The sequence below is a fragment of the Aotus nancymaae genome, unplaced genomic scaffold, assembly GCF_030222135.1.
Source record: "Aotus nancymaae isolate 86718 unplaced genomic scaffold, 86718_ANA_hifiasm-v0.15.2.pri h1tg000007l, whole genome shotgun sequence".
NCBI lineage: Eukaryota > Metazoa > Chordata > Mammalia > Primates > Aotidae > Aotus > Aotus nancymaae.
In genome coordinates, this window is record NW_026988418.1 from 9,416,524 (window position 1) to 9,432,913 (window position 16,390).

General features: G+C 37.4%; 1 protein-coding gene and 1 pseudogene across 5 annotated transcripts in view; one reads left to right on the forward strand and one right to left on the reverse strand.

Moving 5' to 3' along the window:
- The window catches only part of MAST2 (microtubule associated serine/threonine kinase 2), a 232,577-nt gene that overhangs the window by 86,540 nt on the left and 129,647 nt on the right, over positions 1-16,390 (forward strand). The gene's annotated exons all lie outside the window — the stretch shown is intronic.
- Positions 4,115-4,853, reverse strand: LOC105705016 (SAP domain-containing ribonucleoprotein-like; annotated as a pseudogene).

Consider the following 16,390-nt stretch of genomic DNA (forward strand, 5'->3'; position numbering starts at 1 on the left):
TGAGAATTGACATAATGAAGATTCTAGTGTAAATCATTGAGCTAATCAGTCAACCTGTGATGTTCTAGTCATGAAATGTAGTTATTTTTCTGGTTTTGTTTATATGACATTATTTATAAAGCACTTTTTTTGGTACAAAGCACCTAAGGTTTTTAAAATTATCATGAATTAACATTATTTTAGTTTCTTTAAAGTTCTCAGAAAGAAAATTTATAGGATTAATAAACTTTAAATTTAAACAAATTGTATTGTTTCTAGTTATTGTATGTACTTCTTTTTGATAGTGTTTAAACATTTAGAGCCCATAGGGAGCACCCACTGAGTCTTTCACAATTGTCCAGTATGACCAGAGCTTTAAAAGTCCATAACATAAACTCCAGTGCCTTATACTGATTTCCCCTGTTAGCACAATTGATTCAATGAGACTCCTCACTTGATTTCTTGGGGTGATTTTGAGAAGTATTTATACAGTACTGTACTCAGATGACCTCTCACAAGTAGTGATACATGTTCAAGTAACTGCTAATTAAAAATGGCTGGCTCTATAAGCCCATTTAGTTGCATTGCTTATTTATATCTTTGTTTCTGTTTAGTTGCCAGGATTCAGAAAGGGAATCCTATTTGTTGAATGGGAAATATTTCCCGTTTTGTGTTAAATCATTCATTTTGTCCCTGGGGCCTGAGTCAGTCTCTAATATCTGCTACCTTGTTTACTGATGCTCTTCCTCTTGAGTCTTTGTTTCTATCTAGCAGGAATTCTAAACTGCCAGATTACACAGCACTAGAGGATCTTTTCCTACAGGCTTATACTTAAAAAAATTCTCTCCCTATTTATTTTATCTTTTTTTTTGAGATGGAGTCTGACTCTGTCGCCCAGGCTGGAGTGTGCAGTGGTGTGATCTTGGCTCACTGTAATCTCCACCTCCTGGGTTCAAGTGAAGAATCCAGGGGATTCCTGGAATCCCCTGCCTCAGGCTCCCAAGTAACTGAGATTACAGGCACGTGCTACCACAACCTGGGTAATGTTTGTATTTTTAGTAGTGATGGTGTTTTACCACGTTGGCCAGCTTGGTCTTCATCTCCTGACCTCAGGTGATCCGCCCACCTAGACCTCCTGAAGTGCTGGGATTACAGACTTGAGCCATTGCACCCAGCCTATTTTTAAAAAATAAACATTAAGGTTCATTCTCCAGAAGATTGCTTTGGAACATTCTAAAACAGAGCTAATACTTGAAAAGCAGCAGTTTAGATTGTTTTAAATGGTTATATTATAATGTAAAGCTTTAAAAATAAGTTTTATTGATAGATTTACGTAAATAAACACACAAGGTAAAGTGTGCCTGGTAGTAAAGGTAATCTACTGGGTAACCTCAGATTTGAAGTCGAAAATCCATATAAATGTTTCGCCTCACTAATTGCTTTTTGGTGAAATAGATTTCCTAAAACTTTTCCAGAAAATTAGCCAAGACATAGCCTACTTTGATACCTCCAAGTTTCTCTGCAGAGTTTCTTGGGAGGTGGCAGAATAGTAAATAGTACATTTAGAACTAGTTCCATGAGAGCAAAGACCTTGTCTATTTTGTTCAAATTATAGTTCTGCCATGTTCTAGTCATATAACCATGGCCAAATTTTATTTCATTTCTGTACTTCACTGGTATATTGAGAGTAGACAGTGGACGCAGGGACTGCAGCAAAAAGACAAATTATGAGACTGTTGTGGTCAAAAAAGGCAGGAAATAATAACAGATTGGATGGGTGATGGCAGTGGAGGATGTGGAGGACTTTTATTGGCCATTTTTACAGATATATGAAACTCAGTAGCTTCCTCAAGGACAGACAAGTAGGTGTATTGGCAGGCTAGGTATATAAGTTAGGGTACTCTGAACTACAAGTAACAGAAATTTTGATTCTGAGTAGTTTAAATATTAAGTAAATGTATTGACTCACAACAATGAAGTCCAGAGGTTGGATGAGTTTCAGAGTTGGGTAATCTGGTGTCTTTGCTCAGCTTCATTGCTGTTGTGTCTTCCTCTTGTTTTGGCCTCATTCTCAAGCTTGCTTTCTATGTGGTAGAAAAAGAACTATGGCAGTTTCAGGCTGCACAGTCACACGCTACAACATCCCTACATCTTAATGGGAAAAGGACATCTGGGAGATTATGTGTGAGCATCTTTTCTTTGCACTAGAAGAGACTCCTTTGGTGTAGGAATTGATGTTGTTTTGCTTGAAAAGCTGTTCCAGTTGGGTCTTTTTTTGTGGTAAAAATTGGCTTTCATCTTACATGTACTTTTGAAGCATCTACACGTGGAGAGGCATTCGAGATTAAGTTCCTTGTGAATTGAAGGAGGTGCTTTTATATTTGCCCTATTTCCTAATCAGTTTTATGGGGGATGATTTTCTTTTAACTTTGAAAGGTCAGGGACTGGTCACCATAAGCAAATTTTTGTTATCAACTCTCTTAGTGCCATCATTTCCACATTATTTGCCCATAAAGCAGATGTAATAATCAGTCTTCATTGTACAGAGCGTGGAATTTCCCAGGTTCTGAATTGAAAATATTTTTTGTGCTGATAAAATTATTGCCTTCGGGCAAAAACTAAATTGTATAATGTTTTTGTGCACCCCCCATCCCTGCTTGCTTTTTGCCTTTGCTGTTCAAAAATGAGAGTACTTAGAGTGTCATCGTTTAGGGGTACTGAATTATTTTGGAGGATATATGACAACATAATGCGTTCTGGGAAGCATTATAATTCAGAAAGCCTTCTTGGGACTTTTTTTATTTTGCAAATTTTGACTCATAAATTATGATCATCTTACAAAATGTGATTCAGTTAATTTTTAGTCTTTAAAAACAAAATCTTCAAGAGCCAGGTAGATTTCAAACATTCCATTTCTTGAAAATTTCATTTTTAAAAGGATGATGACATGGATAAAAATATAACCTAATTATTTGCTTCTGTTGATCTACATTTGATTGTTCTTTTCTGTGGGAAGTTTGATAAAGGAAAAATTTCAGTTTGTACTCTTCGGTTTTTATTAAGATATTTTCATCAAGTCAATAAATTAGATGGCTTTGAAGGTTAAGTAATTTATCTCACTCATCCCTCTTCTGTGCCCTATCTTATATATATATTCCTATTCTGTGTTGCAGCTACACCAGTCTTTTACATTTTTTGTTTTTTTAGTCATTTTTTTCTGACATTCCCTCATTCATGAATATTTCTATCCTCCTATCAATCTTCTGATCATCCCCATGCAGTTAAGACCTGAGTACCTAATTTTTCAAATATTATAGTCATTATGGATGACTCCAGCATCTTTGCAGACAAGGATAATCAGTCCAGCCTCAGATCTTTAGAATTCCTTGACTATCTGGAGTCTGTTTTAACAACATATTCCTATAGGCTCCAGGTATTCTGTAGAGGGAATTGCTTGATTCAGAAATCTTATAGTAATTTACAGTTACATCCCTTGATCAACTCTGAATTAAATTCTGGTGGTCTCTATGTAATCCTAGATTACAAATTGATGGTCTGCGGACTACTTCCTATAGATATATTTTATTTAGCCCTTTGGAGATTTAAAGAAAAATTGACCAACACAGTCTCTACCAGTCCCCTTTTGTTTTATTCTCTGCTGCTTTATATATTTACTGAATTTCATCGATTCTAAGGTTTACAACTTTTTAATAGCTTTGAAATAGTGGGGTTACTCTTCATGGTGTGTTATACTTTAATTGGCAGGGCTTATTTTTGTTTTGCATTTTTAAAAAAAGTTTCTTACTGTTACATAAAGTAATAGTATCTTTTGCAATTGATAGTTACTCAACTTTGATAAAGTACAGCATATTACCTTACTGGCCCATTAAAGCATTTGAGTTTGCAACACTTATGTCTCAGTCTAAAGACCTCTACCTTTTTTTTTTTTAATAGCTCTCTCCCTTTTCTTTTTCTAAAGTCTCGAAGATCTCTGTTCCTTTGATCCTTTTTTTTCTTTTTTTTTTTAATTAAGCAACATAATCAAAAACAGAAACACAACAACCTTAAAGCTGAAACAGCAATAAGTCAAACTGCTGCTGCAGTTCACGGATGTACCTGGGGTACATGCTCCCTCATTGCGAGGCAGGATGTAGGCACGTGACTGTGCATTTAGGTATATATGTGACCAAGAAGAATCAGAGAAATGGAAAACACTGGAGAACAGAAAGTAACAAGAACTCTTCATCAGGCAATCCCAAAGTGCTCTGCTCTTTTCCTCTTCTTTGCCTCTGTATCCTCTGTGGTTCCAGTTCCAGCTGAACTTGTGACGATCCCAAATTGTTCCTTCCTCTTTTTCAGTTTCTCATCATCTTCAGACTTTCTGGAGATTGAAGAGACATTCAGACCAAATCTTTGAGCTCTTTCCTTCAGCTTATCCAAGTGAACCATAGGTTTGTTATCAGATGACAGACCTTTTGTTGGAACTGAAGAAATCCCAAACCTAGCTGCCTGAGCAGCTTTCTTACTCTCCAAGCTCACAGGTACATTGAATCATTGGCCGCCTTCTGCATTCTCTCAGTCTGTGGTATTTCAGATGTAATTTTCACCACTTTCTTCTCTGCTGCCACATCAACAGTTTTTTCAGGGGATTCTTCCTCTTTGACAGGGAGCTCTATAGGCTTTGTTTCTTTTTCCTCTGTTTCATCTCCCAGTACATCTTCATTTGCCTCCTCTTCAGCATGTTCTTCAAGATATGCCTGGAGTCTGTGGATAAGATCTTGCTTTATTCCCTTGGTCTCCAAACCATGAGCAAGACATTCTTGCTTTAGTTCAGCAAGCTTCAGCTTATGGAGCTCCACTGTCTCAGTCGCCATCTTGTTACCCCTCACTCCACATTTTTTTTTTTTTTTTCGAGACAGTTTCGCTCTTGTCGCCCAGGCTGGAGTGTGATGGTGTGATCTCGGCTCACTGCAACCTCTGCCTCCTGGGTTCAAGCGATTCTCCAGCTTCAGCCTCCTGAGTAGCTGGGGTTGCAGGTGCCCGCCATTATGCTTCACTAATTTTTGTATTTTTGGTAGAGATGGGCTTTTGCCATGTTGGCCAGGCTGGTCTCGAACTCCTGACCTTAGGTGATCTGCCCACCTTGGCCTCCCAAAGCGCTAGGATTACAGGCATGAGTCAGTGCGCCTGGCCTTTGATTCTTTTTATACCTATTTGAGGTGCCTTTCTGTATCATCTGATATTATTTTATTTTTTCTCAATTAATTTATTTGAGGCATATAACATTTGTGAATTTTTTATTATATAACCACTTTCACACATTGTAGGTAAACCGAATTCAGGATTCAGTTTTTTAAAATGTTCATGTATATAATGTAATTTTCTATTTTTCATCTTGTATTTGGTGAGGTATATATTTTTAAGAGTTTGTCCATTTTGTGTTATTTTGTTACTTATTGAGAACAATTCGTTTCTATATATATATTTTAAACCTTTGCTGAATTTGTTCTTCTATTCCTCTTTGGATTTCTAATATTGGGTATTAAGACTCTTTTTTTCCATGATCAAATATCAGTGGAATGCCGGGTACAGTGGCTCATACCTATAATCTCAGCACTTTGGGAGTGCCAGGTGAGTAAATCACTTGAGCCCAGGAGTTGGAGACCAGCTTGGGCAGTATGGTGAGATGTCTCTACAAAAAAGTTTTTTAAAATTAGCTAGGTATGGCGGTGCACACCTGTAGTTCCAGCTATTTGGGAAGCTGAAGTGGGAGGACCACTTGAGTCTAGGAGGTTGAGGCTGCCGTGAGCCATGATTGTGCTTCTGTATTCCAGCCTGGGTGACAGTAAGACCTTGTATCAAAAAAATGAAAATAACAACAACAACAACAACAAAAATTCAGTGGAAGATTTTTGTTATTGTTGATAGTTTTTCTAGAAACCAACTATGCCTTTATTTCAACTTTGTCATATCAATTTGCTTTTGGTATATTTTACAAATGGCATATAGTAGGTTTTCTTAAAAGAAAAAGTCTTGTTTGTAATGATAAATTTGTCTCTTTACCTTTATTATGATTAATGATATATTTGGACTCGTTTCTGCCATATTATTTTTTGTATTCCATGTCCTACATATCCATGCCTTACTTTTTTTTTACCCTTTAAAAATATTGGTAGAGTTTTTTGTTTTCTTATTTTCTATCTCTACTGGTGTGTTAGAACAAATTCAAACTTTAACCCTCTCCTAAACACTACAAGTACTCCTTATCTCTTATTACCTCCCCAAACTTATTTGGCCATGTAATCAAAGCGCTGAAACAGCCCAGTTTAAAAAATAACAGCAACAAAACTATGAAATTCACAGCAACCAGAGGTGACCCAGTTTTCCTGAGCCAGCATCATAAGAAAGTTCTGTTTTAACCCTATAAGGAGAATAACTTTGTAATGAATAATCAGTGTTTTGTTTCCTATTGTGCCTTCTTTCACTGTTGTAATTTGGTCCTTTGACAATGGTGTTATCATCAGTAATGGATTCTGAGTAGGCCCTAGAATGTTCACCACTCTTACCCTCACCCCAAGCAGTGTTATGTATGTTAGTTACACTATGTGGGTTTAATTATGAGTTATATAAAGAGACATATAATCTTTTAGTGGTAGAGAATACCTTTTTTTCCTCCTTGATTCTTTTTTTTTTTTTTTTAGACAAATTCTCACCATGTTACCTAGGCTGGTCTCAAACTCTGGGCTCAAGTTAACCTCCCGCCATGGCCTCCAAAGTATTGGAATTACAGGCATGAGCCACTGCATCTTGCCTCCTTGATTTTAAATGTTAATTGAAAAGTTATTGTCTCCAAAACCCAATTCTCTATCCATTTCCAATGGGGTGGATTATTGGGTTATGTTTCTTAGAGTTTGTTAATTTCCTTCTCTGGGAAGAGTGCCGCTATTACAGTGGGGATCAATATATATTATGTATAGTGTGAGAATTCAATAGAAAGGGAGATTCAGAGTCCCAGGGAAGGAGCTGCCTCAGACAGAGACAGCTTTGACCCATAGTCATCTCCATGCTGGTGACTGTTGACATAAAGGACAAGGACCAGCCTTGTGACTCTTGGCTTGCATATTTACTTGTGGGGGTAGCAGTTTGGACACTTGGCCTTTGTCTTTTCTTTGGAAATATTTTTTGGCTTTAGTCATTGTGAATAATGAGTAGTACATATAGGCGGTGATTCCCCATCTGTGTGAATGGTACCATTTTGTGTGTGTGTGTGTTTTTTTTTTAGATGGAGTTTTGTGCTTGTTGCCTATGCTGGAGTGCAATGGCGTGATTTTGGCTCACTGCAGCCTCCTGGGTTCAAGCGATTTTCCTGCCTCAGCCTCTTGGGTAGCTGGGATTATAGGCATGCACCACCACACCTGGCTAATTTTTGTATTTTCAGTAGAGACAGCATTTTACCATGTTGGTCAGGCTGGTCTCGAACTCCCGACCTCAGGTGATCCGCTCACCTCAGTCTCCCAAAGTGTTGGAGTTACAGGTGTGAGCCACCGCATCCAGCCATGAATGGCCCCATTTCTTGTTTTATGTAATGCCTTTAGAAGTTTGCTTTGTGGTCAAGTGAAAGAGAGTGACTGGTTATTTCTCTAGGATTTAGTATGTACAGCCTTCTTTGTAACTTCAGATTATAGTTTAGTATCTTTTATTTTGTTCAGTATAGTCAAACATTACTAAAGCTCTTTGGGAAATATCATCTTTGGCAGAAAGTATCAAAGTGTATAGATTTGAGGGATCCAAATGGTAATAATGAAATTTTAGAGACTATTAAAACAATAGACATTGAATATTTGGGGTGGAGTGATGGGGGTGGGGTTAGTTTTTAGAGAATAGCGTCTTATCACTTAGCTTTAGAGCTTTGGTGGGTTAGATTAGAAAAGTGCAATTTCTTCTTCTTATTTTTTTTGAGACAGGGTCTTACTCTGTCACCCAGGCTGGAGTGCAGTGACATGATCTTGGCTCACTGCAACCTACACCTCCGGTCTCAAGTGATCCTCCCACTTCAGCCCCCTGAATAGTTGGAACTGCAGGTGTGCGCCATCACTCCTGGCTAATCTTTCTGAACTTTTTTAGTAGAGATGAGGTCTCATTGTGGTGCTCAGGCTGGTCTTGAACTCCTGAACTCAAGTGATCCTTCTGCTTTGGCCTCCCAAAGTGCTGGGATTACAGATGTGAGCCACCATACCTGGCCAATTTATTGTTATTAATCCAAAGTGTCTGTCTTTAAACTTTCAAGTGTATTTTTTTAAATTCAAGCCTAGGAATAACTTTTGTGAGAAAGGCAGACTAGGTATTTTTATCTCAGATGAGCAGGTAAGAGTAATGAGGTTTAGAAAGGTTTAATGACTGACCAAGATTTTATAAGGAAGTAAGTAGCAGAATTGTGTTTATATCTTTTCCTGGCTGAGTCCTAGGTTCTTTATACCATGTAGAAGTATCCTGTTAATATCATTAAGCTGTTCATCAAACGCAAATGAGAATATCACATTATTTATAGAAAAAACTTTTTTTGTTTATTTGTTTTTTTTTTCTTCTTGAGACAGTCTCTTTCTGTTGCCCAGGCTGGAGTGCAATGATGTGATCTTGGCTCACTGCAGCCTCTGCCTCTTGAGCTCAAGTGATCCTCCCACCTCAGCCTCCCAAGTAGCTGGAACCACTGGCATATGCCAGTATGCCCAGCTAATTTTTGTAGTTTTGTAGAGATGGGGTTTCACCATGTTTCCCAGTCTGGTCTTGAACTCCTGAGCTCAAGCAGTCCTCCTGCCTCAGCATCCCAAAGTGCTGGGATTACAGGTGTGAGCCACTGTGACTGGCCTATTTTCATACACATTACTTTATTTGACCTTTACAACTGCTGTATCTAAGCCTTTGAGGTAGATGAAATCCCAGGTCACACAATTACATGTTTTTGAGCCATGACAGAAACCTTGTTTTCCAAACTTTAAATTTTATGTTCTTGGCCAGGCATGGTGGCTCACACTTGTAATCCGGCACTTTGAGAGTCTGAGGTGGGCAGATCACTTGAGGTCAGGAGTTCAATACCAGGCTGGCAAACAGGGCAAAGTCCCATCTCTACTAAAACTACAAAAATTAGCTGGACGTGGTGACGCAGGCCTGTAGTCCCAGCTACTCAGGAGGCTGAGGCATGAGAATCACTTGAACCTGGAAGGTGGAGGTTGCAGCAAACCAAGATGGCGCCTCTGCACACCAGCCTGGGTAAGAGAGTGAGACTCTGTCTCCAAAAAAAAAAAAAAAAAATTGTGTTCTTTCCCACATTTCTTAATATTATTGTAAAGCATAAATACTTTATCATTGTTACCAGTTTTCAGGGTGATGCCATAGGAACTTAATGGAACAAGGAACAAGCAAATGATTAAGAAAAGTAAAATATGGCCGGGCGCAGTGGCTCACGCCTGTAATCCCAGCACTTTGGGAGGCCGAGTCGGGCGGATCACAAGGTCAAGAGATCGAGACCATCCTGACCAACATGGTGAAACCCTATCTCTACTAAAAATACAAAAATTAGCTGGGCGTGGTGGCACACGCCTGTGGTCCCAGCTACTCGGGAGGCTGAGGCAGGAGAATTGCTTGAACCTGGGAGGCGGAAGTTGCAGTGAGCCGAGATTGTGGCCACTACACTCCAGCCTGGCGCCTGGTGATGGAATGAAACTCTGTCTCAAAAAAAAAGAAAAGAAAAGAAAAGAAAAGTAAAGTACATTAAGATTTCATTGGAGTATCATAGCTACATATATACTGGTTTCCCCCTGGTCTTGAACCTCTAGATAGACTCATGCTCAAGTGTGAGTAAGTGGAGATAAAATACCATAACACCCAAAACAGTAGTAAAGGTGAATTTGCTACATGGGAAAGGCATAATTTTTTCCAGCAGATTTATTTGCTGCCAGAGCTGAAAAGGATTTTGTATTTGGAAATAATGGTCCTTTTAAGACTAGTTAGTAAATGGTATTAGCATAGATTTTCTTCTGGGTAATATTTTTCTCTTCTTAAAGCATTCTGACTCTCCATGGAGTAACTGCCAGCCAGGAGATTGTCAGTAAATAATATGTGATAATACAGCATATTCTTCCCCTAGTAAAGCTTCTTGCTGAAATTATTGCAATTGATAGTTTTCATCAATGCAACTCCAAACTGGTAGACAGGACCCTATTGTGTGCCTTATAATGATAATAACAATAATAGTATGAACCATTTACTAAGTTGATTGATTCATAGGTTTTTTCATCCGTTATTCATTTGGTGTCTACTAGGCTAGGTATTCTACTGGGTGCCAGGAGTATCCTTGTGAGCAAGACTAATTCCTACTCCCCTGGAGCTAACAGTCAAAGAAAACAGATAATTTAGCCAATAATTATAACAATGAGTAAAGTAGGTTTGATTAAATAATTCAAGTAATATTTGGGTAATATATGGAAGGAGGCTAGGGAAACTGTGTAGAAAAACTTCCCAGAGGAAATGAAGTTTAAATTTAAGCCCAGGAATATATAAAAAGAGATAAGGAAAAGTAATCCAGGCCAAGAGAACATAAGTGTGAAGACCTGAAGGTAAGAGAAAGCATGGCAGGTCTGAGTCCAAAACTCAGAATTGTGCAGATGATGCTGAGGAGAGAGGCAGTGGGAGCCAGGTAGTGCCCTGTAGACTACAGGAAGGATTTTAGACTTTATCCATTGCAGAATTATAAGCGAGAAAGGACCCATTTAAAAAAGTTATTTTTGACTTCAGTATTTATTTTATTAAACCCACATGGGTTATCACTTAGAAAACGGGTACTACATATGATATTTACACTGTTACAACATTAATCAAGGGTGTCAAAACTGAATGAAAGGGAGACCAATTAGGAGGATGTCATAGGATGATGGTGGCTTGTGCCAGGGGAAGTAGAAGTGAATTGACAGATTAAAGATAGGTATTTTGGAAGTAGAATTGGCAGAGCTAGATGAATAATGGATGTGGAGAGTGAGAGAAAGTGAAAAATTAAGAATGACCCTGGGTTTGGTAGTACCATCATCAAAATAGAAAACAGAAGAGGAGAGAGACTGAGTAGAAAGGTAAGTTGAGTTTTAGATGTATTAAGGACAGGGTAGTTGTATGTACAACTATAGAGGTCAGCAAAAAGATATGGGATAGAGATACAAGTTTGAGATTCATCTGTAAAATATATAGAGAAAGGAGAGTATACAATCAGAACTTTAAGGACAGTTGACATTTAAGGGTCTAAGGTGATGAAGGATGAGCTTGGAAAGATGTTTAAATGGTGTTTGGCAGAGATAAGAGGAAAAACAAGAGATTGTGGCTTCATGGCAAGAAAAGTCTTCCAGGACAGAAAAATAAATGGCACTATCAGGTGCTGCTGAGCAGTGGAGCCAAGAAAGGTGGGTGGACTAAAAATGCAGTGAAACTTCATTATACATACACTACTGGCAATGTGGCAGGAATGGTTTAAATGGGGTGGTAAGGTCTGGGGATATTTTTAGAATGTTGAAGATTGAGTAGGAAGTGAGAAATTAGAGACATTGGATGTAAATAACTCATTCAAGAAGTGTGGTTTTGAAGGGAATTAAAATTGATAAGGCAATGTTGAAGAGGGATGTGTAGTTATTAAGGGAATTTATTTCCTTTTCTCAAGCTGGAATAGATTTGAATGTGTTGAGAAATCAGGAAGATCATTAAGAACATGAAGAATCAAGAGATAACTAGTAGATCAGAGAAGGCTGAATGGAATGGGCTTCACCTGATATTGTAATGTATTGTCAGATATTACTAGCCTAGTTGCTAGAAGGTTATGAGTAAAATAATTTATGGTTATCTGTCTAAATGGGAGTGCTCTTACCTCAGCCAAGCTTCCTGATTGTGTGGCTTTTCTCCCCAACCTGCTGTGAATATTCCTTGGGAAAAGGAGGATTGGGAAATCATTGCTCCTTGGACTACCTTTATGTGGTTGGAGGCCACTTCTCATTCCACTGTGCCTTAGTTGGTACAGAATGTACTGATCTGGAGTCCTGGACATCAAATGAAGGCTTTTGTATAGGTGTAAGGAAGGCAGAAGAGATGAATTTCCACAGATGCATTTCTGTGCCCCTTAAGAGATACAGAGAGTGAAATACATGCATTTTATGAAATTTTATTATTGTTAGTCAAAACTATAGTCTACCATGTTACCCATTTAAACTATTCAAGAATTCAGAACTGTCACATAGATTCAAAGAATAAATATTTCCAGTTTTATATAGATTGTTTCAGAAAGTAGAAAAAGAGGATATATTACCTTAGTACATTTTATGAATGTCTTCGTCTGTTCATGCTGCATGAAAAAATACCACAGATTGGGTAATTTATAAAGAACAGACATTTATTTTCTCACAGTTCTGGAGACTGAGAAGTCCAGGATCAAGGTGCTGGCATTTGTCTGGTGAGCCCCTTGTTGCTGTTTCCTCTCATGGCGGAGAATGGAAAGGCAAAAAGGGCTGAAAGCTGTGCGAAGCCTCTTTTAAAAAAATACTTTTTTTTTTTTTTTTTTTTTTTGAGATGGAGTCTTGCTCTGTTGGCCAAGCTGGCCTCAGACTCCTAGGCGTAAGCGATTCTCCTGCCTCAGTCTCTTGAGTAGCTGGGACTACAGGTACACAGCACCATGCCTTGGCTTAAAGCCTTATGCAGTCTTTAATCCCATTGGCAAGAGAGGAGGCCTCATGACCTAATCATCTTCCACAGGCCCCACCTCTTAATACTATCACACTGGAATTTAAAGTCCAACGTGAATTTTGGACGGGACACAAACATTGAAACCTTAGCAATGAGAATAATATGATGTCAAAACTGGACAAGAACAATTTGAGAAGAGAAGGTATATTGGCCCATTTTACTTATTAACATACAGGCAAATATCCTAAATAAAAGTTTCTAGGCCTAGATACTTTTATTAGTGAAAACTATTAATATTTAAGGAAGAAATAGCACCCATCTTACACAAATTCTTTCAGAAAATAGAGAAGTAAAGAACAGGTCCCAGCCAGTTTTAGGAGACCGGCATAATTGTGATACAAGAATATGACAAAGACATTATAAGAAAATTAGAGATTATTACCCCTTATGAAAATAGGTACAAAAGTTATTAATAAGATACTAGCAAATAGAATCTAGCAATGTATTTGATGGAGTTAGCCCAGGCATGATGGCTCACACCTGTAATCCCAGCACTTTGAGAGGCCAAGGTGGGTGGATCACCTGAGGTCAGGAGTTCAAGACCAGCCTGGCTAACATGATGAAACCCTGTCTCTACTAAAAAATACAAAAATTAGCCAGGAATGGTGGCACACGCCTGTAATCCCAACTACTTGGTAGGCAAGGCAGGAGAATCACTTGAACCTGGGATCAGAGGTTGCAGTGAGCGGAGATTGTGCCTCTGCACTCTAGCCTGGGTGACGGAGCAAGACTCCATCTCAAAAAAAAAAAAAAAGTTGAGTTTAACTCAGAAATACAAAATTAGTTTAATCTTAGAAAATCAATCACTGTAATTTGCCACATTAACAGAAGAGAAAAACTATGTGAGCATTTCAGTAGATGCCGAGAAAGTATTTGGCATAATCTATATCCATTTGTGATAAAGACTATGAACAAATTAGGAATAGAAGAGAACTTGATCAACCTGATAAAAGTTATCTATGAAAAACCTATTACTAATATAATATTAAATATTCAAAATGTTAAATGCTTTTCTGTTAAGATCAGATGAGAAACAAGGCACGGATGTTGAGAAACAAGGCAAGGATGTCTACCACTTCTTTTTAACATCTTATAGAAAATTCTAGAAAATAGAAAGAAGTAAAGCTCTATTGATAGAAGATATAGTTCATATAGAAAAATCTTAAGGAATGTACAAAATGGTTATGATTAATAATGAATTTGCCAAAGTGGAGGATACATGGTCAGTGTATAAATTAATTACATTTCTATATATATGCAAGCAATTGTAAAATGAAATAAAAGTTTTTACTTATAATAGCTTTAAAAATCTACTTGGGGATAAGCTTAATAAAAGGAATACAAGGTGTTTTTGTTAAAAATGATAAAACATTGCTTAGAGTAATTAAAGAACTGGGTAAATGGAGAAATACTATGTTCATGCACTGTAAGACTTGATATTTTGAGATATCACTTCTTTCCAAATTGATCTATGATCCCAGCAGGCTTTTTTTTTTGGGTAAAAATTAGTAATCAGATTTAAAAATTCAAATTGAAATGTAAGAATCTAGAATATTTAGAGCAATGTTGGAAAATAACAAAGTTAAAGGACTGTACAATCCGACTTATAAAGATACATAATCATGACAGTGTGGTGCTTGGGTGCGGCAGAAAAAATAGATCAACTCGATGCAATAGAGATCCCAGAAATATTTCAAAAAATCTGTTCCTAACAGATTTGTTTTCAGTAAATGGTATTGAAACAAGTGGATATCCATATAAAAAAAAATGAAGCTTAATTTCATCTCACATGTTACCTCAAAATTAATGTGAAATGGATCAGATCATAGGCCTAAACCCAAAAGCTAAAACCATAAAACTTCTAGAAAGGAAATATATGAAAATATGATTGTTTCCTTGGGGTGGGTAAAGTGTTTCTTAGACAAGATAATGAAGGTATTAACCATTAAAAAGAAATCAGCAGGTGGACCTTCATCAAAATGTAAAATTTTCACTCATCAAAAGGTACCACTGGCCAGGCGTGGTGGCTCACACCTGTAATCCCAGCACTTTGGGAGGCTGAGGCAGGTGGATCACCTGAGGTCAGGAGTTCGAGACCAGCCTGACCAATATGGTGAAACCCTGTCTGTATTAAAAATACAAAAATTAGCTGGGCATGGTGGTGTGCACCTGGAATCCCAACTACTCAAGAGGCTGAGGCAGGAGAATCGCTTGAACCCAGGAGGTGGAGGTTGCAGTGGGCCGAGATCATACCATTGCACTCCAGCCTGGGCGACAGAGCGAGACTCCATCTCAAAAAAAAAAAAAAAAAAAAAAAAAAAAAAAAAAGGTACCACTAATAACTTCAGTAGGCAAGCCACAGAGTAGAAGAACATATTTACAAAACATATTTGACAAAGGACTTGTATTTAGAAGATTATGAAGAACTCTTACAATTCAATAGTAAGAAGATAGCCCAATTCTTAAAAAGGTAAAAAAATTTTAAGATACTTCACAAAGGAGTATATACTGATGGCTAATAAGCACATGAAAAGATATTTAACATCATCAGTCATCAGGAAAATGATTAAAGCCACAATGAGATACCTCTATACACCTAAATGGCTAAAATATAAAAAACTGATATCATATATTGGCATGAATGTAGAACAGTTGGAACTTTCTTATTAATGTGAGCGTAACATGTATTAGCTAGAACGTGAAGCAGTAGAAACCCTCATACATTGTTAATGGGAGTGTAACATGGTATAATCACTTTAGAAAAAGGTCTGGTAGCTTCTTATTATGTATCTACCCTGTATCCGAGTAATTCTACACTTTTAGGGATTTACGGAAGACAAATGAAACATAGCTTGTCAAAAGATGGTTATAGGAATGTTAATAGCTGAAAAATGGAAATGGAGAAAGAATAAATTAAGTGGGGTATATTCATATTGCTATTGTTACCTGCAACAACATGGATTAATCTCACAAATACTATGCTGAATTGAAGAAGCCTGTGTAAAAAGTTTTATATTTGTATCGTTCCATTCATACTAAGTTTTGAGGAAGTAAAAGTAATCTGTGGCGACATAATGAGAATACTATTTGCTTGGGGCAGGAAGATAGTGGTTTGTTGGATTTACCAAGAAAGGACATGGTAGAACTTTCTGGATTGATGGACATGTTCTATATTTTGATAGAGATTTGGGTTATCTGAGTATATGTACTTATCAGACTTATCAATTGGCATACTTAAGATTAAGTAACTTAAGATTTGTACAGTTGAGTGTTTGTAAATTTACCTAGAAAAACACTCAAAAAATTGTAATCAGATACTGAATTTAGCAAAAATAATTTTACAAAATAAATGACTTTTACAAAAATAAGGCATATTAAACTTATTGTGAAAAGTAAACTGGCTGGGCATGATATTTCACATCTGTAATCCCAGCACTTTGGGAGGCCAAGGCAGGAGGATCACTTGAGGTCAAGAGTTCAAGACCAGACTGGCCAACAAGGCAAAACCCTATCTCTACTAAAATTACAAAAAAATTAGCTGATGTCAACAAAAGAATACATCTATTATAATGTTGAGAATAGACTGTAGCGGGCCAAGGGTAGAAGCAGGAATGGGATACCAGTTAGGAGACTGCTGGGA